The sequence below is a fragment of the Parasteatoda tepidariorum genome, chromosome 1 (assembly GCF_043381705.1).
Source record: "Parasteatoda tepidariorum isolate YZ-2023 chromosome 1, CAS_Ptep_4.0, whole genome shotgun sequence".
Lineage (NCBI taxonomy): Eukaryota > Metazoa > Arthropoda > Arachnida > Araneae > Theridiidae > Parasteatoda > Parasteatoda tepidariorum.
The window spans coordinates 21,852,662-21,876,960 of NC_092204.1; the positions used below are offsets into that span (position 1 = coordinate 21,852,662).

At 30.7% G+C, this 24,299-nt stretch overlaps 1 non-coding gene across 1 annotated transcript; it reads left to right on the forward strand.

Annotated features, from left to right (window-relative positions):
• The first annotated feature begins 17,661 nt into the window (after positions 1-17,661).
• Positions 17,662-17,766, forward strand: LOC122270340 (U6 spliceosomal RNA). Its single transcript, XR_006225741.1, has one exon. It is a non-coding gene; the product is annotated as a U6 spliceosomal RNA (small nuclear RNA).
• Positions 17,767-24,299: the final 6,533 nt, after the last annotated feature.

The following is a 24,299-nucleotide window of genomic DNA, read 5'->3' on the forward strand; positions in this document are numbered from 1 at the left end:
GTTAAAGTTAGTTCACCAACTATGCCAAGAATTACAGTTCCAAGATATATTTAGACAATATGAAACGTCTAAAGGCATATTTTCGCATAGACTATTTATCAAAAGGAGATCCCTTTCAGAAACTGAGTATGACACGTGACAGAAATATCCTATGTTTTTGACATGTTTTGCCATTCATGAGTAAATAACCTCATAATAATACAACTAAAGTAGTGTAAGATAATATATTATATAGAAAGAGTTAACTAGCTCTTCTTTTATTTGTATACTGTGTGATATACGAAGTTTTTTGATAATGAAAAAGAAACGCGTTTTAAGTTGGTTCGAAACTCATGTTATCAAATTATTTTTAAAATACACGCAGCAATTTTTTAATTGTTCTGTGGTGTTTTGCGACCTAGATATTTGTAATTTATGATGAAACTCAAAATATTATGCTTTAGTATAAACACTGAAGATGGTTGGATGAGAAATGGTGTTATTATTATGCTTCAGTAATAACAATTTTGGAGCTATTTTGAGTAAAAATTGGCTTACTTTAGTTTGTATTTAATATATTTCCCTACTCATAACCGTAATAATATAACTGAAATAGCAGTTTATGTCATGCATATAATAAGAATAAAATAACCCCTTTTGCTTACATATTGGAAGTGATGCAATATCTTAACTAAGAACAAAACTCAGCGGCGCGACAGCCCTAGAGGGCCAAGGCCTACTGTGCCCCTCGCAGTTTTCTTGACCTTGGGCTCTGGGGTGTAGAAGCAGATGTTCCGGTCAGGTGGTCAGCCAGTACTGATTTATCAACCCACTAAAAGACTGAGTCAACCTTGCCCGGCCCGAGGATCGAACCAGGGACCTGTGACACGACAGCGCGAAGCGCTACCGCTCAGCCACTTAACTAAGTTTTTAATACTGAAGATTTGAGGGTTCTAAAACAAATGATTTGAAGTCTTTCAAAAAAAAAAAAAAAATTCCTAAATTGATTTGTGCTTTTTTACAGTCACAATATTTGCATTTTTTAAACTAAAATTATATGCTTTAATGTAAATAATTTTGAAGGTGCTTTGAATAATAATATTGAAAATATTCTAAATTAATCTAAACAGATTTGAAGTTATTCTGCGTAAAAATATTTAAAATATCATGGTCCGAAACTAAAAAAATTTGAAGGTGTTTTGAATAAAAATACTGAAAACATTATGTCGCAATATAAACGATTTTGGTGATGTTTTGAGTAAAAATACTAAAAATATTGCTCTTGAGTCTAAACAATTTTACAGGTGTTTTGAATACAAATACTGAAAATATTATGCTTCATTATAAATAGTTTTAAGGGGGCTTCGAATAATAATGCTGAGAATATTATGCTTTAGCATTAACACAGTTTGGAGATTCTTGCAGTAAAAAATTTTCTGATAAAGTAATAATATATCTGGTTAATATTAATACTAACAGGCCAATATTAATAATCGCTTAGCGTCAAATTATTCAGTTTAACCGGTTATTATTAATGCTAACCAATGAAATTTGGCCAGCGTGATTAAACGGTTTATATAGCAATGGGACATGGGTGTGCCTCTTTGTACGTGTTTTACTGTGATAAATCCGGTTGTTATTTAGCTTAACCGGTTAAAATTAATAATAATCTCTTCGCTTGGTAAAAGGGGAAAATAAAAAGCTGAGATTTCCGTTTCGTGATGTATGGCAGAATAATCGCCAAGTCTTGGCCCGGAAGAAATTAAAAAGAATCACAGAAAGGGACCAACTCGAAGGTTATAACTCATAGCCACCCCCGGGCAAAAATATACATGTTTTTTTAAATATTTTTTCCCAGTTTTAATTCAATTTGGAGCCTTGGCTTTTGTAATTGGCGTGGCAGATTACGATACGGAAATATCCCCAATAAATACGAGGAAGAATGACGTTGATTAAACTTCATTGGTTATTATTATGAATTATAATGGAAAAATTATATGAGTTATAGTATTATATGAGTTATAATGGAAAAAATTCTCTTAAGTTTTTTTTAACTGGTTTATTTGGTTTTTATTAATATTGGGTTAGGATTAATAATAACTGATCTTATAAACAAAAATGTGAGAACTTCAAAACAAAAACGAAATCTAAAGCTACGCATGTTGGCAAAAAAGGCTCTTCATCAGGGGACATTTTTACACCGTCTTGCCAACATGCCAACCGATTATTCACATTACTGATTATAATAACCGATTATTCACATAGATCGTAACAAAAATATCGTTTGATGTTAACAACTTTGGAGGTTTTGCAGTAAAATTTAGCCTGCTTTAGTTTATTTTCAGAATTTGTTGTTACTAGAAATTAAAAAAAAAAAATATATATATATATATACATATTTAAAATTCCTTATTTTTTAAATTCTCTTTATTAAGTTTAAATATTAATATCTTAATTTTTTTATTGAGCTTTCTGAAAACAAATTATTATCTCGTTAAAAAATTTCCATTTCTTAATCATAGTTTTAAAAGTTTAATTAAGTATAAGAGAAAGGCTTTTTGCATTTTCACAGTTAAAGCAGAAAAAAAAATATTTATAAAACATTTTTAATTACTTAAAAAATCATCATTTTAAAATATTTAGCTGAAATGCTTAAAAAAAATTTAACGCCTATATCTCTGTGAATATGCTTTTAAAAGTCAATCAAGTTTTTGTCCTCAAGCATTTGTATTGCTTTTTTAAATAGAATTTAATGTAATATTTAAAGATAAAAAAGTGTGAGACAGATTTTTTCCCCCAACATAACTTAATAAAAAATGCAAATTTAATTTAACGATCAAGAAAAATAAATTAAAAAAAATCGAATGTACTGAAATATTTATTAGGCTTTTAAATTTTTTCCCCTGTTGATTTCTTAGCTCAGGGGTACGGGTAACATTTAAAATATGTTTCATTTATATTTTTAACGCTTTTTTTTACCTTTTAAATATTTGTTTTTCCTTAAGAATATTTTCTCGTAGATATTTCATCATGGAGTGCTAGAAGTTTGTTGGGCCTACTTACTATTTTATATTTGTATATGTAATAATTTATTCACAAAAATATTCGATAAAATTTTTATTTAAAACTGAAATTAAATAAAGAAATTTAGGATTTTAACTACTTATATGTGAAAAAGTAGAATGTAAAACATTATTTGAAATGATAACAGACAGAAAACTTGCTTAAAGTTTTAAACTAAAAAGAGTATCAATTATAAAAATGTGTGTTAAAAAGAGTGCATTGTTCAAGGAAGAAAAGGTGCAAGAGAAACTACAGAAAATCTGTGCATTAATAAGTAAAAAAAATCAGTTTTTGCTACATGTAATTAATAAAATTAGTATACAGTCTTAAACATATTTAAAGCAACATTTTAAAAATCTTTTGATTTAATAAACTGATTTTCAACCACTAATGTGCAATCTGATATGTTTGAGGTCATGCTAAGTAATGCATGCTAAGTAATTTGAGTAATTAGTTGGAATATTAAACACAAAATTTTATTTTAACTAAATGAACACACTTTTTAGATAGTTCTAAATTTCCCCACCTTCGAAACGTGAAATATTTGCAATCTGGAGAATATGGTCCCAACGTATGGTCAATAGAGTGGACGAAAGTTCTCCCATTTTAATATTTTTTTTATATCTAATCAATTATCGACTATTTTGTATACAGTTTAAAGAAATAGTCTCAACGCTGAACCATAATGTTGGTGATTTGAAACATGATCTGCAAAAATGTCAAAAATTATGTTCACATCAAAAATTTCAGTTACTTAAATAGAATCCTGTTTCTGTTTCTGTTTGAGAGGAAATGTTTACCATTATTCTAAACTAAAGGTTCAACTCAACATCATAATATGGTTGAACTTAGCACCAGAAGATGGTTGAACTTAGCATCATAATACGATTAAACTTATATCATAATGTGTTTAAACTTATATCATAATATGGTTCAACTAGCATCATAATATGGTTTATCTTAGCACTGTACTATTGATACAGCAAATTTCTGGTTCATCAAGCTTCACAATTTTTTAACAGTGTATCGCACCATATCTCTGTAACTATTTACTGTGATAAAAAATGAATATGATGAATGAATTCTATGAAGAAACTGAAAATTATATTTATTTTTATTTCAAGACAAAATTTCATTTAAGATATTTTTTCTCAAATTTTTTACACTGTACATGTGAATATTTGAAATACTTCATTGTGTTAGTAATTTTTTACGTAAAATTCTTAATTTGGATTTTAGCATTAGGTAATGTATTTTCTTTCATCCAAGACGAATACTTTGTTATTATTCTCTGAAATTTCAATTAAGTTTCTCAACACTCAATTTAAGCAACAACTAATTATTGTTGAGCAATTCTTGATAAAATAAAATAATTGCCTACTTTTAAGTTGTCTTATTGCTTGAGGTCAGTTGCCACAATAAAAAGGGGACAAGCACTACGAAGAATCAAGAAAGAACAATCAACTATAGTTGAGCAATTGTTGTTAGAATAAAATCATGGCCAACTTTTGAAAACATGAAAATATAACAATCTATTGTTTGATGACATTCATAGTAACCTTTAGTTCACACAGCAAGAAAGAGACAAATCGAAGCAATCAATCAGCGAAATAAAATTAGGAAGAAATAAATCAGCAAATTAAGACAATATATCTAAAAGTCATTACAATGGAACATGTAAAGCTTAGTTTGTTTAGTTTAACTTGTCTTTAGAAAAATTTTAGAAGCTTTGGATTTGATTTTATAATTTTTTTTAATATTAAAACAATTGTATGTTTTAACGTTGCTTTCAAATTGATAGTTCGTATTATCACAGATTTAGTAAAGAATACAAAATTCAAAAGTAAATTTAACTGAATTAATGGTTTTTATACCATGTTCTAAGGTAACATAATAAAATTACCAAACTTTTACACATATTATTTAACCATAATTAATAGTTGATTCGACCAAAATAATTATCAAAGCACTTCTATAAAAACTACCGTGCATACAACCAGAATCACGAAAACTTTTTACAAATTCTGGTAGTTTCGACTTTATATTTTTTCTCAGTGTGAATTTTTTTTAATTGCTCAACTGGGAGCAGGGATAGTCTGCTTGGTAGGGCGTTGAACTCCCGTTCGAGAGAACGGTAGAATCCAACAGACCAAAAATCTCCGTGTATTAAATGGTGACTGGTGCACGCTAAATCTGTTGGAGTCACAAAGTCCTCCAAGTGTCCATAACAAATTAAAACCTCTAGGGGTACTAAACCAGGAGTTCCTTTGTCTTCTGGAATAGGTTCTACAATTACAAGGCTACAAAGGTGAATATTGGTAGTTGAAAACTCACATTTGGGTCGACTGTTCAATGATGGTTATATAATAAAATAAAATGCTCAGCTGATTGCTGTGATGGTTCAGAGGTTAGAGCGTTTGCCTCCCAAAGAGGTGAATTGGGTTCGAATCCCAGCGATGACTGTTCGATATGAATTCAGCACCCAGATAGTACCGACCACAGTGCTCACGAAAAGTAGCCTCAGTGGTAGACGGATCATGGGTTAGAGTCTCCTTGCTACAGGTTAACCATGGGAGGATTTCGTGGTTTTCCCCTCCATGTAACGCAAATGAGCCACGTAAGCAAAATTTCTCCCAATACTTGATCGTGGAGTGCTCTTGTTTTCAACACCCAGCTAGCACCGACCACAGTGCTCACGAAAAGTAGCCTCATTGGGAGACGGATGAGTTAGAGTCTCCTTGCCACAGGATAACCATGGGAGGATTTCGTGGTTTTCCAGTCCATATAACGCAAATGAGGCTACGTAAGCAAAATTTCTCCCAATGCTTGATCGTGGAGTTCCCTTGTTTTCTGGAATGGGTTCAAAATTACAAGGATACGGAGATGAACATTGGTAGTTGTAAACTCAAAATTGGATCTGTTGTTCAACGACGGTTATAAATTAAAATAAAATGCTCGACTGTGACTTATTTTGCATGTATTAATTTAAATTTTGAACAAATATCTTGAATTAGTACTAAATTTTTCATATTGGTGCTTATTCTCGATAACAATTTTATAAGTGGTAATAACTCACATCTAAGAATGTAGTTTTGAATAGTTTACATGAGATACTCTTTAATTAATATATATATTTAAAAATATTGCTTTGATTGAGTGCTTTAGTTTAAAAGTTCTCTTGCTTTTGTCAAACTATTTTGATAAATCTCTTCTAAGTTCTTGAAGGGTATTAATTTTAACATTTGTTTAAAATACCACTTCTTTTGATGCTTTTGAAAAGTTTATCATTGCCGCGAACTTGAACCTAATTAATGGTTTTGTTTTCACAAATATCGTGTCAGAGATTTTTAAATCACTCTAAAACCATTTATTACAGAGATAAACACAATTAATAAAGCGTTATGTCTAAAGCCAATAACTGATTCTTATACTGTGCTTGTGAAAAAAGTTGTTTTTACTTAAAAAAGTTTTTCTGAGTTGATGCATTATAGATGCATAAGAGAATACGCGTTTATCGAACTATTTTTAAGGTATTCCGGAATTTGTTTTTGAGATTGTTTTTATAAAAAGAAAAAAAATGAAGAATTGCTTTTTTTTTAATATTGCTGTACCATACAAGATTTATACATGTCATGGACCTTTTCTGGTTCAGTACCAAAAGGACATGAAACAACAACAGAACATACGGAAATGCTAAAAATAATTTATTTAAAATGTTTAAAAAACTGATGCTTTTATTTTATTTAACATATTTTTATTATACTTTTTTATTTAATATTAAAAGTTTTTGGCTCATTTTGAACAAGAATGCTTACGAATTGCCCAAGTCGATCGACACTGTTATTTGTAGTATGTTATTTGTATCCATTCTAAGAACATGTAAATATTTTAATTCTAGAATTAAACTGTCCTTTTTTTTAAAAAAAAATTATTCTTTGCTTAAAAAAATTATACAAAATCAAGTGTTTAAGAAACTTTCTGAAGGCAACTTTAATTAAACTATCTGAAAAAGAAAAGAATTGCTAGAATAGAAAAGTATAAGCATGATAGCAGCAGAAATACAGTAGCGATAGCAACGCCACCTCTCAAGATTAAAAAGGAATGCAAAAGGAATGAAACGCAAACTACGCATAACTGATTAACCACTTTTCCTGAGAGCATTTGAATTGAACGTAAAGTTGAGTGAGGATCAACGTTAAGTAGTACGGTTTTCTGTGGCAGAAAATTGAGCGCAACAAAGATGTCACCTGACGTAATTTTTTGATTATCTCTAAACACAACAATTGAGTAGTTGAAGATCAAGGTGTTTGCTTATTCTAGGTCCTTTTAAATTTTCCTAATTTTTGTTTGTAGCCGTTTTTCTTAAATAGAGCGAACATTCTTCGATAGAAGACAGCATTGCGCAAACCTTCTTCTACAAAAAATTTTACTACTGTGCATTGTGTAAATACTCATCATTAGTATGCCTAACTTTTGTATCATCCACAAGTATTCTCCTTAGTATGCCTAACTTTAGTATCTTTCCCAACTATTCATCTTAGTATGCCAAACTTTAGTTTCTTCCACAAGTATTCATCTTAGTATGCCTAATTTTAGTATCTTCCACAAGTATTCATCTTAGTATGCCTAACTTTAGTATTTTCCCCAAGAATTCATCGTAGTATGCCTAACTTTAGTATCTTCCACAAGTATTCATCTTAGTATGCCTAACTTTAGTATCTTCCACAAGTATTAATCTTAGTATGCCTAACTTTAGTATCTTCCACAAGTATTCATCTTAGTATGCCCAACGTCAATTTTAATTTGTCCCATGCAAACTGGTTAATCAGTTATGCACAATCTTTGGTATAATCCTTCTAGGGGTCGTTCAAACACTACATAAGCATATTTTGGTAGATTTTTAGCATACTTTGGCCCTTTATCAGTAAAAAAAAGACCCCCCCACGCTTACATAGGAACGTTGCAACGTCCCTTCCAACTTTTTGATTTAATTTTGAATTTATTGTAGTAATTTGTTCTTTGGTCTAAATTTAAATAAACTACGTAACTTCACAAACTAAAATATTACATTTTAATTCATTTTATGAAATTTTGATTTAAATGTACTTTAAGTATCTTAAATGTTTTCCTTTTGTGCTCAAAAATCATAGCTTTGAAGTTCTTGGAAAAAAATCACTTTTCCAGATATTTTCAAATCCTAAATTTGAATTTATCCTAAATGTGAATTTTTTTGGAAGGTTAAACGCAAATAGTTCAAATCATCAAACAAAATGTTCCATATTATCTTTAAATTACACTTATGCATGTTCAATAATAATAATAATAATAATAATAGATTTTCATTGCTAGCTCAAAGTTTGAAATTTATAATTGTTGTCTTAAAAAAGTTGAGAATCTTTTATGATAAGTCACTTATTTCCACTTGCATTTTTTTTTATTTCGATTACTTATAACTGACTAAAATTTTTATTTTTTAAAGAGGATTTAGTTTTAAAGATTTTAAATATTGATTTAAATTCTTAAGATTTTAAATTTAAATTCTTAAGGTTTAGACACTTGAACACAGTTCAAATGGGTTTAACTTAATAGTAAAACAAGCATTTTTGAAAAACATTTTTGAAAAAATACGCAATTCTTATATTTTTTAATTCTTTTATGTCAGGCACAGAACTTTCGTACTTCACCTTGGAAGAGCAGGAAATATTGCTCCTTTATCATTTTCCAGTGGGCACCTGTGAACCTAAGACATGGAGGCGCGCAACATTACCCACGACACACAGCCACAAATACCCATTAATAGGGTGGGCCACATTCAAACATCACACAACAGAGAGAGAGAGAGAGCGAAAGAGAAAAAGGGAGAGAGAGACGCACATCCATGCACTGAGCGGGAATCGAGCCTGAAACCATCGGCTTCTCAGTCAGGCACGCTGACCACTCGGCCACCTAGCTGGCTGTACGTAATTCATTAATTTGTGTAATGGCGAAATATAAAAAGTTTCTTCTCCAAGTAACGCAAATATGGCTTAGCTTAACTCTAATGTTCCTCAACAATGTTGAGTTTGTCTCAATGTTTGATCCAGGAGTTCCCTTGCTTTCTGGGTTGGGTTCAAAATTGCAAGGGTTCAGAGTTAAGCAATGACACAGACCACTGCTGCCACTGGGATTCACGCTGCCACTGGGGATCGAAAATCAGTTCTCTACAATGGCAGTTTAGTGCCTTAACCACTGTGAAATAAACCGTTGCAACAAATACAAACATAGTTTCTACTTATATGACACATGATTTTTGTTAGCTACACTGGTTTGAATTTCTAAACATTAACATTATAAAGGATATGGATCACTTTTACTCCCTTATACTAAATAATATAATCATGTTTAATATTACTAAATAATTTTTTGATATGTAAGACTGAAAGTATAAAACAGATTTTATTAGTGTCTGAAGTACTTTTTAAAGGTCAAATAGATTTTATTTTTGTTATGAGATTAAATTAAAACTAATGAAGGCAAATCATAAACTAATTTTAAAAAGTATGGTATATATAATTTTTCCGTAAGATAAGAAAATAGTTAACCATAACAAAATAATCTGGTTAAATTAGTTTAAGGCTACTCTTTCTATAAAAGAAAGATGGATGAAAGAATGGCTGAGTTTGATAAGCTGACATGTAAAATTACTTTTACCATCAGACAGCAGCTATTACTTACTCTTTTTTTTACTTCCTTGCAAAGATAAAAGAAAATATTCTTATACTTGTCTTTATTGAGAATTATTAAAAAGTTAAAAATGTGTCAAAACCTTTTATCAACTTTTAAACAGTTTCAAAGTAATTATTTTCGAATATTAAATGTCAAGTTTAATTTCGTAGCATTATGGATTAAAATTTAGTGAAATTAATTTATTTAATAACAGATTTGATCTTTGACCTACACAGGAAGATACATTGTAAAAACATTTTGCATTAGAATATATTAGAAATTATTTATAATGAGAAGAACGGATGGTTTCTGAAAAAATATAAAATAAATATTTTTATAGAGACTTACTAATTCTACAGAAATAAGGCAAGTAAAGGTATGTATTTCTGCTTACGAAAATCTCAGTGACACGCGTTTGATAAAGAATTCTACTGATACAAGGAAACCTCTAGGAAGCGACCATTCTCTGTTCCACAGTAAAATGGTCGTTAATGGAGGTTAGTCTTTCTTAGGGGTTACCTCCATTGACTTCAAAATATTGTCTAATGTACATGATTTCATATGATTGTACATAATTTTACATGAACCGGATCGATGAATAAAATCTAACGTCAATAAAAATAACCTTTAATATAACTAGGAGGCTCCGCCCCCTGCTCGTTAACGCTCGCCAACCCCCGAGAATTGCTACGCAATCCTATGTGGTTCACGCCGTGAACCATGGCTCGCTGCGCTCGCTCGCCAATGAACACAATGTTCTAGCACAAAGACATAATATATTATCATCAAAGACATAGTATTTTATCATCAAAGACATAGTATTGTACTTATGTAGAAGAATTCTACCAATGTTCTTATTGGCTTTTAAAAAAGTATATTAGCTATTTAGATTGTACATGGTGAAAAAATCAAAACATTAGCTAAATAAGAAACATATTAGCAAAATAAATTATCAAATATTGCTTCACTAATATTCTGCAATTTAAAGCGTGAAAATTCAATGCATAAATAAACGCGAAATATAAAAAAATTCAATGCATTTAATTCAAACACTTAAACGCTTTTTAGACGTTTAGGTAGCTCCCAGTAGAAAAATATCAATTCAACAGCGGCCTTTTAAAGCATTCTCACATCAATTAATTAATTAATTCCTAATTGAGTTTAAATTAAATATTGTCATGTTTTTAGTGCATGAATCTGAACTGAACAACCTGATAATGCTCACTCTGGTTATTGTTATCTGGTTGCTCACTACGTGCTCTTGCGCGCCGAATCCAATCAATTAAAAATGAAAACTGTTGCCAGAGCGAGAAAAGAAATATCATCGGTTTTATGGATACATACATACATACGTATTAGCGTTTTATATAATATAGAAGATTATGCGTGAAAATAATTTTTCCAATTATGAATGATTGAACTATTTTAAATAAATAAATAATTGTGCTTTTTGTTTAATTTAAATAAAATTAAATAAAATTACATAAAATTAAATAAAATTACATAAAATTAAATAAAATAACAGAAAATTAGCTTTAAAAGAAGGAAAGAGGTTTGTTTGTTTGAGATATTAGTTTTTCTAAAATAACTTATTTTTCTAATTTAACTTTTATCTTTAATAATAAATTATTAATAGCATCGTCTTTGCATTCTGACTGCAACGTAAGGTTGTAGATATTTTTCAGCGATTGTCAAAAATATCTCTCCAAATAAGAGCCTTGCGCATATATTTTGAATACAATTTAATTTGCTTATTTGTTTGTTAATATTTTTATTTGAATTTTTTTTTTGTGTTTCCTTATTTGACTTTTTCGGCATTTGGCGCAGATGTTTGCCCGGTCGCTGGGAGAGGTTTTGATAGTCTCTCTTAAAGGTTTTCTTCAACTCAAAGCCAATGGAAAAATTCCGTGCCCTTCAAAAGTGGTCGTAAAATAGAGGAGGTCCCTACATAGAAGTGGTCTTTCTTGGAGGTTCCACTGTCATTCTTGTTTTTTTTCTTCTAAATTTGTACAGGAGCTTTTGACACTGTATACTTGAAATGTCAATCGCAAATCAAGATAGATAGTTTTTTTTATACAGTTAATTTTTTGGTTACAAAAAGTATGTAAGTAAACAATAGAGTTATAGTTGTGAAAATGAAAATTATTTAAAATATTTTTAGGAAAATACTTTGTTAATAGCAGAAATTTTGTTACATCTGAAATAATTGACGTTGTTTGAAAATTCTCAAGCGTTTTCTCGTAAGGATTTATATTCATCAAATAAATTCTTATGTCTTAGAATGTAAAAACTACATTAGTTTTGAAAATCATTCAGGTGGAGAAGAAGTCGACACGTCCCGAAAATCGGCGCCATCTACCAAGATCAAAACCCACCACACGTGAGTGAATGAGGAAAACAAAACAGTTTTTAGAAAGAAAAGCAACGTTTCCGATAGGAAAATAGAAAATAACAGTGGAAAGTAAAACTAGAGAAACCGTAGTAGCGGAGAGAGGCAAGGAAGGGCAGAATGCCTTTTCAACCAATATGAAGGATAGATTATGAACTCATGAAGTTAACTGAGAAATCGGCATTCATATGAATGCAGCAAGATTAAACAGCATTAAGATGAATAGATTTCACAGAGGTGAAAAGAATTCCAGCGTTATTGAAATTAAAGCCTTCTTGGTCGGATTTTTTTTCGAATTTCCGACAAAAAAAAAAAAAAAAAAAANCGTCTCCAAAAAGAAAAAAAAAAAAAAAAAAAAAAAAAAAAAACACTTTCTGATTGTTTCAAAATTAACGTATGTTCTATCCTTAATTCAAAAATGCAAATATTTTTGTCAGCAAGCAGTTTTTTGCTTGCTTTATTGGTGGTGAAATAGGTTATGTCCGATTCACTGGATTCTAATTTTCCTTTATCCTAAAAAAATACACTGTGATAACATATTAACTCAATTGCTTTAAGGATTTTAAGATACATATCTGCATAAAATACTTATTACAATCCGGTAAAAATATTTTGTTAAATGAGAATGTCTAAAAATGTTAAATGAGAACTGTCTTGTTCCGACTTAGAGATAATAAACTCACTGTCCTCAGACTCACTCTCTGAATACATCAAAACTATTTTAGCATGCAACGGCAACACTAATGAAAGCGAAATTACAGAAAGTACAAAATGATTTTGATTTCAATTCAAGGCGGGAAATTTCACAGTGAAAATTGTCAAAAAAATGGGGTTATAGTTGCGCTATCTCTTATTAATATTCAGAAATACAAAAATAGTCACTTGATTTAAACAGACGTGTAAGGAGCAACGAATTCAATTCCAATGATATATTATTTCTGTTTGTCGACCATACGGGCACGAAAATGCCGAACTTAAAAAATGTGACGACGACAACGAAAGGGTTAAATTTATGGCACATGACCTTTTAACAGGTCTTCTTTTCCCCCCTTTAAAGTGTTTGAAGCATTAGCAAGTACTCTGTTTTAGTATCTTAAAACTGCTGCAAGTTAAAAAGTTTTATAGTATTTTAAAACTAAATAAACAAAAAAATTTTAAAAACTGTTCTCCGAAACTGTTTTTTTTCTTCATTATTTGAGTCAAATGGTTTTTGTTTCATAGCTAAAATACCACTATAAAAATATAGTAAATAAGGTATAGTACATAAAATTACAGTAAAATAAGTATAGTACCACTATAAAAATATAGTAAAATATGAAATCGAAATTACCAGAGTATGGTTAAATTTACTATGTTTCTGGTTTTACATGAACAGCAAAAAAGCTCGATAATTTGTACTAAAGCGCTTTGGAAATTATTTTAGTGAAATCACCAATAAAATGTAATTTTATAATATGAGGTAAAATTTGGTAACAGTGACAAAATTCGGTTATTTTATTACGATAACGCCGAAAACACGGCATAAAAATAATTCATTCGGTTAAATTTACTTTTCAGTTTTGCATTTTTGTCTAAATGTGTGGTAATAACAAGTATAATTTGAAAAACCAGAATTTCTGCTAGATTTTTTTCCATTTGAACGGAAAAATTATATTTAGGTTTTTAATGCCAGAAATTATGTTTTTTACCCATTGGCAAAATGGGTCTTGGTTTGGATTTCATGGCTTCCGCACTTTTCAACTGCAATAATCAGGAGTAATAGTAAACAGTGTGTATGCGCTGCTATGGCGACCGTTGCTGTTTGATAATTTTTTTAGAATTCTTTTATTCACTTTTAATTTCGCTATGCATTAAGTTAGTGAGTTTATTTATGAGATATGGGATCAGAGAGATCCTATAAATACTTCTTGAGTTGTGAATAAATGAGAATTTCATCATTTGAACGATATTTTTGTTCTTATTGTTTTAATTAAGAAGCAAAAATTCTGACCTACAGTTTAATCTGGATCGTTTTCAATGGTAAATCAGGTTAATAACACAAATAAAAAGGATCCAAACTGATTGACACGGTCCCAAAAGTTAGGGTTTAAGCCAGAAAAAAAAAACGATGCCAAGGCTTAAACTTACCGAGGCTGAAAAAGCCAAAGAACGTAGACCGGAGAATATCTTAAGCGTTACGCACAAACAGAAAAACGAAAAGATTTCGTTCGCAAACGTAAGCATGAAGCCCGTCCCTCACAAAAGTACTAAAGTGGTTGAGAGAAGTGAACCTACCGAAGAGCGAATGGTGTTTCTCCGAACCCCTTTCATGCAAATACGAGAACAGGGTGTTGATCAGCAGTTAGGGATGAAAGGATCCATAGTCCTCGTGCCCAATGACTTGCACAAGACCGTAGACTGTCTTCCACGCAATATAAATGATTCATTCACTGTTCATGTAAAATTGAAAAAAATGCTACCTTTCAAATCATATTTCATGTATGAACTTGTGAGTCCGAAACGGGTGTATGATGCAGCTTACAATCTCCATCAAACACCATCGTACCAATCCGAAAATGTTTATATTGATCTTGATTGGCTGTTCAATGCCTATTCTGTCATCAAAAGAATTTACACAGAAAGTGTCTGAACTGCATTTAAATATGTCTGCGAAATTGTATGCCGAGCAGCTCAGGATTAACAGTTAAAAATGTCCAAGATGAAAACAAAATAAAGTTTCTTTTCCAAACAAAATTAGACAACAACCATTTTGTCAATGGGTAGCCTGTGATGGCCTTGCCGCGAATCACAATATTTTTCATTTTGTAGTGAATCGTATTTTTTTAAATTTTTTTATTTTAAATTATTTTTTTTACTAGAAATATTATTACTATACAGTACCGTAATTTTACCGCAAATTTTTCCTCCATGTACTTACTGTACGCACAAAATACAAAAAGTTTATCTCTAAGAAATTTAGATTATTTTCTCTTTGAGTTTTAAGATTATTTTCTTTTTGCATGCATCTAAGAAGCAACTGTTTTTGTAAAAATATAATTAAATTTTCCCTCATTGAAACAAAATTAAATGTAAGAAATTTAATTAAAGTAACCCTTCTTAAAATTTTCTGACTTATAAATATCTTATTATTTGAGTCAAGTAAATTTTGTTTGATGACCAAAATATCACTATTAAATTTCCTACTATAATTACTAATTTCTAAAAATTAAAATTTATCACTTTTCATGATATAATTATAAATAATTAACGGAGTAAATAAAGTTTAATCAATTGAATTTTTTAAAAAAAAATTATTGTATTTATGTGTATTCACGCGAAATATTTCTGAACCAAAATTCGTATTTTCTTCCACTACCTAAAGCTAAAGTCTCAGGAATTTAAAGAAATTAGTTCCATCACAATTTCCTATATAATATTATAAAAAATATAAAATGTTTTCTCTTGTAATTGAATTGACATTTAAACTATAACTTTGAGTAATTATTTGGCACAGATTAGGGTGTGAACGCTAAAGTTCAGAAAATAAGTTTTCTGATGTTAGGGAAAAAAGCAATTACTTACCGTAAACTGATTATTAAGGAACAAGACTAGCGAGCCAAGCATGCATATTTAAACAGAAAGAAATATTTAAGAACATTGAACGGAATTAACCGGAAAGAGTATTTAGCGTATTTCAAAAACAGCGCTTTGTTTCACAGAATCTAATCTAATGAAGTGAGATGTAATTTTTCTATTTAAAAATCAAATAAGTGAATATAATTTTTTTTATACTAAGGGGATATGTTGAGTTTATTTTACATAAAAGTAAATGGTTTGAGTTTACAATTTACTTAGTTTTAAGAAACAATAGAACGAAGAGTCAATATAAGAATAAAGAAAAAAAGCGAAGCATTATTTATTTAATGCAATTTGTCAATTTGTTGAAAACCTGAAGTCAACCTGTGAACTGAAAATAAAAATTGCTTTAAAAGAATATCATGGGGTTTTTTGAAACAATTTCCTTTAATTTCTTAAAAATGGAAGTCGGTTAAAATTAAATTTACCAGGATTAAATCTATTTATTTGACATACCAGTACTGAAACTTTGTAGCAAACAAAAGAGAAAAAAAAGAATTTTTTTAATGTTTTTTTTTATCTCAACTTCATATAGTTAAAAACGTATTAAAATTAATAAATAAGAATTTAATATATTTAATTATTAATAAATAAGAACTTACAATTGACATAGTTGAGAATTTTTTTAAATGCTTGCAATTTTCTTTTTTTTTAAATGCTAGCAATACTTAAATTAAATTTTTTTTAAATGCTTACAAATTTGTTTTGCATGCTTGCATGCATGCCAAACGAACTTAAAGCAAAAAACGCGTTTCTCTTTCTTCAGTGACGCCATCTATGGCTAAGAATAGGACTTTAGCAACACGCGTCACAGCCCGTTTATAGGGTGGACCCATTCATTCATCCACTGATCGTAATTTTGAGCTGAACCACCAGAGAACAATCAATCTCCAATTCAGAACCCCTAGATGTATTAATTTGCTATGGGAACATGAAGGATTTTCAGACCAGACAGATTTAACGTGCACCAGTCATCATTTACAACACGGGGAGTCTTCAGCCGGCGGGGAACGAAATCACGACCTCTTGGACATGGGCCCTACCAACCAGGCTATCCCAGCTTGTAGAACTCTTTAAAAATACTTTAAACGTAACTTCAAAATTTTTTATGATTGGTTTGCTTAACTGATTATGTTTCCCATTGGAATTTCTTCTATAAATATAAATTCATTGTTGTTTCGTCCACGAGGTAACAAAGCGCTCTAGGGCAACACTCTTAATTATTTTCCGTCATATGGTGGACTACTCAAGTGAAAGTAAGAGAAGCAGTAATCTTCTGGCCAAAATAAATTGTCACATTTTCTAGATTTCAGCTACCTCCCCTCACCCCCCCTGATTTGAGGGTCAAGAATCCGAATCATTTGTAAATCCGTGCGTTTTGTGTCTGGTTTCGTGACTTAAAATATCGTCTGCCCAAATTAATTAGCAAACTTTAAAATAAACTCTCTAACTATAAATATTGAATTCTTAGAATGAGAGAAAGCGATTATTTGATCAAAAGTTAGTTAATCTTTGTGTTTCCTTCCTTACTATGTACACTGTAGATTTTTTTTTAGCCTTTTGTTACCCCATTACCAGCTAGCGCAAACCAAGTCTTGAATTTTTACTGTTGTCCTAAGTTACCCTATGTTGAGGTTTTTTTATGTATTTAGCTTGTATGTTTTAGAAAATTTTCATGCATTTAAACATTGAGTAAACTGTTGATCCATGTCTTATAACTTTAATTTAGTCTGTAAATTAATTATTACTTAATTCCATCTTAATTTATTGATTTAGTCTGTAAAATAAATGCTCTTGAGCTGGCGGAGGTTTTAAAATAAAAAAGAGGCTTGAATAATCTCGAAGGACGGTAACATTAAAAACACTGTTTGAATTATAAAAAAATTAAAACAGAACGCTGCTTGAAACACAATTGCTTCGACAGTACATATACTAGAATTGGAACGAAACAGAGACGATTAGCAAGGACCTTGAGCAAGAATGTCACGCAAAACCGTGACGCATTCTACATTTTATATTTAGGCCGTGGTGGCTCAGGGGATAAAAAATTCACCTACTAATGTTGTGAACTGGGTTCGAATCTCAGCGATTGCTGGTCAATACGAATTCCGCAACTAACTCGCACCGACCACAGTGCTGATTTAAAATATTCTCAGTGGTAGACGGATCATGGGATAGAGGCTCCTTGCCATGAGGCTAACTGTGAGAGGTCTTCGTGGTTTTCCGCACCATGTAATGCAAATGCGTATTAGTTTTATCAAAAAGGGACAAATATCTCCCATTACTTGATTTAGGAGTTTTTTTGTCTTCTGGATTGGGTTCAAAATTACGAGGCTATGAAGTTGAATCTTAGCAGTCATTAATCCAAAATTTTCTTCTGCTGTTCAACGACGGTTATAAGATAAAATTGAATTTATAAAACCACTGAATAAGAGTTATCATTTTAAAGCATTGAAAACAATTTTTTTATCTAGTTAAAATAAATTGAAGTAAATTATACATTTAAATTATTTCAACTCACTCAACATCAAAACTTCCTCTAGCTGTTTAAATTTGTTTTTCTTTACTGGATATTTGATTTAAAATGAAAAAGTTTCGTTTCTTTTCGTACTCATTAACTTAAAATAACTAGAAAGTTAGGAAGCTAAACGTGGTAAATAAATAACGCAATTCAAATTAATTAAATTTATTTCTAACTTAGAAGAATATTATTATATGCAAAGAAAGAAAACAAATAACTTGTATTTTATAATTTACCATCGCTTAAAGCTTGGAAAACTAACCGTTTGACTGCCGAATAAATGACTTTCATTTATTTTTTACGAAAGTTTAAACAGCTTTTCTCTTATTTTATATCACGCGATTATAATCTGGGCACTTTAATGGAAAAACTTGACACTAAAACTTGTGTGATTAAATAAAGTTAATCAAATTTTAATGCAAATTGTTTTTTTACCTCCTTTTTTTTAAAGAATCGTTACTGGAGCAAAAAGTTAAGAGCATTATTAATGTATAAGAATATCAGACTTCAAGAAACTTTTAAGTAGATAATATGGAAAAGGGTGTAACTGGAGTTAAATTATCTGTTAAGTCACGCTTTCTGTTTTTTTTTCAAGAGAAAGCTAAATGTATATTAAACTACTTTTTTTTAGGATTTCTTGAAAAGTGCAAAACTAATTTTAAGCATTACTTAAGTTCTTTGGAAGAATTAAAAAAAAAAATAAATTAAATATTTGTACCATTATTAATTGCACGTAATAAAAAACAAAAATTAAAGATCACTTTCCGAAACAATTATTTAAACATAGAACATTAACAACGATTAAACAATTTTCGATAATCGCAACTGTAAAAATCAGAGCCGTTGCTGTTGTTCTTAATTTACGTCGCACTAGAGCTGCACAATGGGCTATTGGCGACGGTCTGGGAAACATCCCGGAGGATGATCCGAAGACATGCCATCACAATTTTGATCCTCTGCGGAGGGGATGGCACCCCCGCTTCGGTAGCCCGACGACCTGCGCGCGAAGTCGAGCACTTTACGGTAGCACAGTTTAACGAGGACCAATACCGCACACCCTCGGTCCTTACGCAGACTGATCCAAGTGGTCACCCTCCCGCACACTGACCGCAGCCAGTGATGCTTGACTTCGGTGATCTGCTGGGAACCGTGTCTTAACGATCAGTCCACCGCGGGACTAAAAATCAGAGCCATTATCAAGGTAGGTAGTAAGGTACTTTATTTACGTCATACTAGAGCTGCGTAATGGGCTATTGGCGACGTTATGTGAAACATCCCTGAGGCTGATTCGAAGACATGCCATCTCAAATTTGATTTCTCTCTGCTTTGTTTCGCAGTGGACTGATTGTTAAGACGCGGTTCCCAGCAAATCATCGAAGTCAAGCATCACTGGCTGCGGTCAGTGCGCGGGTGGGAGACCAATTGGATTAGTCTGCGTAGGGACCGAGGGTGTGCGGTATTGGTTCTTGGTAGACTGTTCTATCGTAAAGTGTTCGACTTCGCGTACAGGTCGTCGGGCTACTGAAGCGGGGGTGCCATCCATTCTGCAGAGTATCAAAATTGTGATGGCATGTCTTCTGCTCATGCTCAAGGATGTTTCCCAGAGCGTCTCCAATAGCCCATTGTGCAGCTCTAGTGCGACGTAAGTAAACTACAATTCCTCTGCTTTGGTAGCCCGACGACCTAAGTACGAAGTCGAGCAATTCACAGTAGAACTGCTTAACGAAGACCGATACCGCGCACCCTCTGTCTCTATGCCGGCTGATCAAAGTGCTCACGCACCTGCTTACTGACGGCTGCCAGTGATGTTTGACTTCGGTGTTCTACTGGGATCCATGTCGTTACAATCAGTCCACTGCGGGACAGAGCCCTTATCAAATAATTGGCTTACATACCGTAAAATTTTCAATTTATAACGATAACTTTTGTTTCTTTCAGAAATATTTTTACCACCTAATTATACCACATATATTTTTACCAGAAATATTTCTACAAAGTGCTTTTTTTTTAAAGATCTTTTTCACGGTGAAGGAATTATTAGTGAGAGGCTTTTGGTTTATACTTTTACACACAAATATGTGTTTCTGTCTGTGATTAATATTTATTAAAAAATTTTAAAATCTTTTTAACAAAGAGGTTTTTGAAATGTTGGGTCAAAGTAATGCATGCTTGGGGCTACTTTGGCCCGGGAAGTTTATTTTAAAGAAACTACCGACTGTGCTTTTTCCATGCCTTATATGAGCTATTTTAACAAATTGATTGCAATTAAAACTTAAATAATTTCAAGCAATAACTTTATAATGAATAAATGTATATAAAATAACTTAATTTATTAACCTTCAGAGCTTTAATTAAATGATTTATATTTTATGTTAAATGACATTGATAAACAATTATGATGGTTCCAACTGAGAAAATAAAATTGATTTTAAATATTATAGCTCCTTTATAGATCATAAATAAATTTTTTAGAAACTTTGGGAGTTACGTTTTCAAAACATAGACCTTGATCAAAGTAATCCCAAAACATAAATATTGCTTGATGTTCTATGAAAAACATTTTTTAAACTATAAAAAACGAAGGAAAAAACATATTTTCCTATTATTTCTTCACTTAATTTGAAGACTATTTTCTCACTTAATTTAATTTTTACTCTTCAAGTTCAAACAGCAGAGTTAAAAGTTTATATGGTTTAAAACTTGCAATAGTTTACAATATCTTCTGTGCAGCTTCTTATAAGCTCCCAAAAACATGAAATTTCCTTTATTTAAAATTTTTCACACTGAGAAAAAAAGTATGGTTGAAACTACTGGAGAAGGGCAAAATTTTCCGTATAAACTCATAAGCTCTCAGAAACATGAAATTTCCTTTTTTTAAAATCTTTCTCACTGAGAAAAAAGTATGGTTGAAACTACTGGAGAAGGGCAAAATTTTCCGTATAAACTCATAAGCTCTCAGAAACATGAAATTTCCTTTTTTTAAAATCTTTCTCTCTGAGAAAAAAAGTATGGTTGAAACTACTGGAGAAGGGCAAAATTTTCCGTGTTTCTGACATTATTTCAGCACTAAAAAGCTCGGTAATTCTTACCGAAGAGCTTTGGTAATGATTGTTGCAAAATTAACATTAAAATATGGTTTCAAAATTTGGTAAATGCATAAATATTTGGCAATTTTATCATATCCTGGAGTAGGGCATAGAAACTATTTATTCTGTTAAATTTACTTTTAAGCTTTGATTTTTGACCAAATGTGAAGTATAATTTTGAAAACCAGAACTTCTGGTAAACCATATTTAGGGTTCCCATGGGTCTTGTAAATTTTAAGAATTGCTAACGAAAATTAAACTCTGAAAATAGACAATAATACTGAGATAGATAATTTTATAGTCTGCGATTGTCTGAAAACTCAAATATTTTCGTTTTAAGTTTTTTCATTAAATCCGATTCCCAATTTTAATTTATTTTACTTGGTGAACAAGATTACTCAACTTCAAATAAATTTATTAAGCTGAAACTTAGCCATTAGTTTGAGTACAGCATATTGCATAAATTCATTTCATCACTTCAATATTAGTGGATATTTTAGATTTTTTTTTGTTCAAAATAATTATTTTGAAAAGATCCGAAAAATAAATTTATTTTTAATTAAATTTTTTATCCAATTACGTTTAGTTGGGATGGTTTTAAAAAAAACACATTTGACTGCTTATTAAAAGTTGTTTCAAATCCTCACAAGAATTTTTTCTTGAACGCAAGACGTCAAATTATGTTCTTTTCTTTGTTTAAAGTTTAGCTCTAAAAATTAAATTATAAAAATTCTTTGCATCGCTTACATAAATGTTTGAATTTAAACAATGCTGTGCTTATGTTCAGCAAAAAAAAAAAAAAAAAAAAAAAAAAAAAAAAAAAAAAAAAAAAAAAAAAAAAAAANACAAAAAAAAAAAAAAAAAAAAAAAAGAAAAAAAAAAAGAAAATCAGAACTCTAAGTAAAAATTTAAGTAGTTTATGGAAAATCAATAGAAGTAGTATATTGATGTTTAATCGATAAAATCAAAACCAATTAGACCTCTTAAATTTAAAAAAAAAATTTGCCTGAAGTTCAGTAAAGTAAAAAAAAACTTCAGTTAGAATAATAAATGTTGAACTATTTTTAGACATTACTCTGTAAAACTTAAATTTATTTCTCAATATTTGAATGGACTTCGAGCTTATTAACTACATTTATCATAATAAGCAACAAATATTAAGCAATATGAATAGCAGTTTTTCATATTCCGGAGCCTTCAATCAATAAAATCAATCTCTAATGGTCAAAATTTTCTTTCTCGAAATGTTGGATTTACGATAATGAAGATTATTACCCTGCGGCTGGTGTCTGAGAATGTATATAGTTTTTTTCATTATTTCAGTTCAGGCCAAATAGTAGGAAGATGGTTTATTAGCGTAACCAATAAGACTTCCTTAAAAAGGATCCATAAATTGCATGTTTTAAACTGGTGAAGAAATCCAAGAAAACTGATTGTTAAGAAAAATCGTACAATGGAAGCTTATTAGTAAAGATACACAATACCAAAGAAGGATATCTCACAAATACGTGAGGTGGATATTTTTAACAAGCAATTACGATAAAAATATATAACTTTTGGATATTGGAGAATAGGAGTTTCTTATTTTCGTATCATATGCTATCTCCTTTGTAATAATGTAATTTTACGATGTTGATAAAATATATTATGTTAAGTTTTTTTCAAAGTTTTTGATAGATTTTTTGGTTCTGTGGCTTGCGTGTAGTAAGTCATTGTTACTGGCTTCTGTTCAAAAATTTTTTCTAAAGATCAGTAGAAAAACAAAGGTAAGAAGAAGTTTTGGATTTTTTTGTGTGGATTAGGTACTGTTTTTTTAAGGTTGTATTACGTTACTTCTTTTGGATTGTAACTTTCGTACAAGTAATTGAAAAATTCAAATTCTGATATTTGTATTTAAATATTAAAATTAATTATTGCTTTCTTACTTTAACAACTTATTTTGTAAGTTCGTCTGTTTTAAGTACAAACTGAATAAAGTATCCAAATGAGGGGATTTATGAGGCAACTTGCGCAGTCGTTGTATGGCGAAATGGGGGTTCAAAAATTAGACTGACTTTCTCAGAATCCCGATCTAAAACACTTGGAACACTTTAAGATCGAATTTAGGACGAATTAGATTGCGTATCTTGTCAAATCAACCACCCTCATTGATAGCCACTCATTTGAGCTACGATGGACTCCTGGATGTCAATTTTCATGGCCACCTATCAAAAAACTCCAGAAAGTCTCCACAGTCGTGCGCAAGCTGTCGTTGATGCAGAATTCATATGCCCTATTTTTGGAGATCGTTAATCTGGTTGTTTGGTTACTTTTGGCTAAATAGTGTTTATGAATCTATATTTTTTTATCGTTCCAAGAAACATCATTACTGCCCAACTAATATTTTAAAATTTATGGCTTTATTTATTTAGGGGGGTCCACAAGGGAAACCATTTCGTAATTTGTGTAAAAAATTATATTTACTTTGATATCTGTCTATTCTGTTATTTACTATGCGTGATTATATTTATAGGAATTAAAAAATACTGTTACTAACACTTATTAGGAAAGTTAACTTGAAGTAAGATCAATAGTGAACTCCTCTTCACAATGCGAATGATAATGACTTAGTTTTTGTTTTTCCCAAATATTGGAGTTGTAAAAAAAATCAAAGCATTTCCTCATCTCCCCGTTGGGGTCTTGGGGGTTAGAGAGGTTAAGGCTTCACAATTTCCTGGACAGCGACTTGGCTGCGGTAATGTGGTCTTCATTGCGGAAGTATTGCATTTACTTCCCATGGGAGCTGGTTACCACCGTTCTGAAACTGGGTGGGCTTCAAGCAACCTTCGAACTCTAGTCCTTCACAATGGCTTGTAAATTGATATTTAAGTGAAAAATTATTTTACCTCAAATGATTTTATTTAAATTTATAACTGTCGTTAAACAGTCGACCCAATTTTGA